Consider the following 4,642-nt stretch of genomic DNA (forward strand, 5'->3'; position numbering starts at 1 on the left):
CTGACCCTCATGTATCATTTTCAGCTCGCTGAGTAGAAATTTGAAAGACTCATTGTTGTCTCTGCACCTACCGACGAGTGACTGTTGGTACTGCATGGGGAGTTTAGAGAAGCAGAAACGAATAATTTCCGACGGGTTGCAGGGTGCGACCAAGAATTAGTTCTTATTTTAATAACACCTCGAATATTTTTACCAGTCCTTTGTATCCCGAAAATTCGAGTTCAGGCCACATCATAATCTTCTGTTTTGCTCTATCCTGCATTTCACACGACCAATAGGTAGTGAGAAATGCTTCCTTGAACTCATCGAATGTGCTGCACTTTGCCGCGACATCTCGCATTTTTTCGCCGGCCGTTCCCTCAATATGCGCGCAGATAAATTCCATCTTCGCACTGAGGGGCCATGAAGACGGTAACGACCGGGTGAATTGTCCAATCCAAATTTTAGGATGCAAGCCACCGCCATTGTCCCTAAAATTTTGAAATTTTTGGACGGACAGAAAATGCTTCTGGTCTGTCAAAATGGTTCAAATGGCTCTGAGCACTATGCGACTTAACTTCTGAGGTCATCAGTCGCCTAGAACTTAGAACTAATTAAACCTAACTAACCTAAGGACATCACACACATCCATGCCCGAGGCAGGATTCGAACCTGCGACCGTAGCAGTCACGCGGTTCCAGACTGAAGCGCCTTTAACCGCACGGCCACACCGGCCGGCCTTTCTGGTCTGTCAGATTCCGTCTTGGCGATTTGGTTCAAATGATGGGACACTTCGTGTCTCTGTGGCCGTCACATCTACCAAAATAGTGAACTTCAAGCACATTTCGTCATTCCTCAGTACTTCCGTATTCCATTTCTTTGCACATTGATTCTTCCTGACTAATATCTTAAACTTCGGCCTGCTCTTCATCACTTCTATAATGTGAATCTATATCTGCTCCTGGGTATTCCTTACAATCCAGTATCTGATTTCGGAATCTCTGTCTGACCACGCTGTAATCTGACTGAATACTACCCGGCCTTTTCTAAGTATGCATCCTCTTGTGATTCTTGAACAGAATATTCGCTATTAGCAGCTAAAATTTACTACGGAATTCAATTAGTCTTTCTCCTCTCTCATTCCTTGTCCCAAGCTCATATTTTCCTATAACCCTTTCTTCTACTACTTCCCCTACCACTGCATTCCAGGCCACCATGACCATTACATTTTCCTCTCTCTTTACGTACTGTATTACACTTTCAATATTCTCATACACTTAATCTCTTGAGCTTGCGACGTCGGCATGTATAGCTGAACTATTGTTGTCTGTGTTGGCTTGCTGACTATCCTGATAAGAAGAACCGTATCACTGAATTGTTCACAGTAACCTCTTCATAACGAATCCCACTCCTGTTATACCATTTTCTGCCGCTGTTGATATTACCCTGTACTCATCTGACCAGAAATCCTTGTCTTCATTTCATTTCACTTCAGTGACCCCTGCTATATGTAGACTGAGCCTTCATGTTTTGCATTTCCCTTTTCAGATTTTCTAGCTTCCCTACCACGTTCGAGCTTCTGACATTCCAAGCCCCGATCCGTAAACGTTATCCTTTCGTTGGTTATTCAACCTTGTTCTCATGGTCACCTCCACTTTGGCAGTCCCCTCCCAGAGTCCGAATCGGGGACTATTCCGGAATCTTTTGTCAATGGAATTTCAGTTATAGGCCATATGTCTTGTGGATACCAGTTATGTGTCTTTAATGTAGTAGTTTCCATTGCCTTTGCATCCTCATACCGTTGATCCTTGCTGATTCTTCCGCCTTTAGGGGCAATTTCCCACCCCCAGGACAAGAGAGTGCCCTAAATCTCTGTCCGCTCCTCGGCCCTCTTTGACAAGGCAGTTGGCAGAATGAGGGTGACTTCCTATGCCGGAAGACTTTGCGCCAATGCTGATTATAAAACAAAATTTAAGCAGTGGCCGGTTTTACTTATTTATTGCCAAATTATAGACTTGTTACCTGATTTTATAAAACAGGTCGTACATCTTATAAATTTCGTTCTTCGTCTTTTTCCAGTTTCCTTTTTTTTTTGTTTTTTCTTATCTGCAACACCTACAAGTAATAATACTTTTCAAAATGACTATAATTTAAAGTTGAAACACAACTACAATTTGTTGTTTTTTAAGAAGAATATAAAAGGATGACAGAAGAGAGGAGAGATTTGTTAGTACCATCACCGAATGTGACTGAAGGTGAATATCTCGGAATGGTTTCTTCGAACCGTTGACCGACAGACACACACACACACACACACACACACACACACACACACATACACACACAAATGGTTGTTAGTAGAGAAATAATGTTGCTTATCCTGTTTATTACTAATCCTATGTATTATCTTTAGGTGCCCATCATTTGGTGAATTCTTGACTAGATCGCCAGCACCTTATGCTTATTTGCTGTCACATCTCGGCTTCCTCTTCCTGTTCCTCTTCATTGTCACTGTTTTCACTGTTACTGTGGGTATCGCTGTCCATCCTATGGAGATTGTTGTTAAGTTGCACATAGGCATGTCTGTAATGTCGTGCCTGCATGTACTCTTCGTGTGTTGTTTTTGAAATACTGTATACTGTTTGTCAATACGTTTAATTGTGGCCCATTGTTCTTCGTCTCTTATTGCTGTGTATATATCTATGTCTGTATCTGGGTAGTCTTAGTGTATGTCTATTGTTCGCGTATTGCCCGCAGAAAAAGACAGTGTGTTCTGGGGAACCTTCCTCCCGCTTGTGCATGTAGGTGTCTGCCTCAGACTCACGCGGTTTAAGTGCGTGGGATAAGTTGCGTGTCCGGTTAAGAAATGTACCATACCGCGGCTGGGATCGATATATTTCATTCTCAACCGCTCCCTTATGTCATGGGGGAAGTCTTGCAGTGTACGTCCCTTATCACTTACATCCCACTCACCTTGCCATGTATCCAAACGCCTGTTTTTAAGGTGACTTATCGTCTCTGTCGGCACACCAGTTATTATGTCTACCTTATCTAGTCTCCCCATCTTTAATCAGTACCTTGCAGCTCTGTATCTGATCGTGAAATCTACAGGGCATATTCCGAGCACCACACACAGTGCGTCCGCTGAGGTGGTGCCGGAGGCTCCAGATAGCCTAAGTAGGACACTTCTCTGCCCTCGTCTGACCGATGCTTTGTTGGTGACCAGGTTCAGTCTCCGTGCCCACGTGCTAGCTGCGAAGCTGAGTACTGATTCGAAGAGCGCACAGAGGTATGTCCATATGAGAGGTAATCTGTACTGTTTTGAAGCCGGCCGTTGTAGCCGAGCGGTTCTATGCACTTCAGTCTGGAACCGCGCGACCGCTACGGTCGCAGGTTCGAATCCTACCTCGGGCATGGATGTGTGTGATGTCCTTAGGTTAGTTAGGTTTAAGTAGTTCTAAGTTCTCGGGGACTAATGACCATAGATGTTAAGTCCAATAGTGCTCAGAGCATTTTTTGTACTGTTTTGAATTTGTTGTTGTTGTTGTTGTGGTCTTCAGTCCTGAGACTGGTTTGATGCAGCTCTCCATGCTACTCTATCCTGTACAAGCTTCTTCATCTCCCAGTACCTACTGCAGCCTACATCCTTCTGAATCTGCTTAGTGTATTCATCTCTTGGTCTCCCTCTACGATTTTTACCATCCACGCTGACCTCCAATAATTAATTGATGATCCCTTGATGCCTAAAAACATGTCCTACCAACAGATTCCTTCTTCTAGTCAAGTTGTGCCACAAATTTCTCTTCTCCCCAATTCTGTTCAATACCTCGTCGTTAGTTATGTGGTCTACCCAACCTATCGCCAGCATTCTTCTGTAGCACCACATTTCGAAAGCTTCTATTCTCTTCTTGTCCAAACTATTTATCGTCCATGTTTCACTTCCATACATGGCTACACTCCATACGAATACTTTCAGAAATGACTTCCTGACACTTAAATCAATACTGGATGTTAACAAATTTCTCTTCTTCAGAAACGCTTTCCTTGCCATTGCCATCCTACATTTTATATCCTCTCTACTTCGACCATCATCAGTTATTTTGCTCCCCAAATAGCAAAACTATTTAGCCTCACCAATTTGTGTGGTATTTTTTCTGCTTTGTCTGTTGTTAGCCTTATGTGTTCGTGGAAATTCAATTTTTCATCTATGTGTACCCCAAGATAGCCCTTAACGGGTGCTCGTTTGACGTTTGTGTCCCCAATATTAACCGATGGATTCCTTTGCAGTGATCCTTTCAGTAATGTGAATGTTGTTTTGTTTTCGGCTATCCTGAGTTTATTGTTGTGACACCATTGTGTAATTGTTTGTAGTATTCCACTGGCTTTCTCTTCTAACTGGGCTCTGTTGTTTGCAGTGACTACAACTAATAGGTCATCTGCGTAGGCGACAATTCCGTCTGATCTGTCATCCCCATCCAAAAGTTGCAGGAGGGGTTCGATTGTTGAGTCCCAGAAGATGAGACCGCAGATCGACCCTTGAGGACAGCCTTTGGTAATTTTTTTAATTACTTTCCGGCTATCGATCTGCCATTTGACTACTCGGTCTTTACAGTAGTTTAGGAAACTGTTGTACAGTAACCTCTAAAACAGTACGGGCCACCAG

Source organism: Schistocerca piceifrons, chromosome 4 (genome assembly GCF_021461385.2).
Source record: "Schistocerca piceifrons isolate TAMUIC-IGC-003096 chromosome 4, iqSchPice1.1, whole genome shotgun sequence".
Lineage (NCBI taxonomy): Eukaryota > Metazoa > Arthropoda > Insecta > Orthoptera > Acrididae > Schistocerca > Schistocerca piceifrons.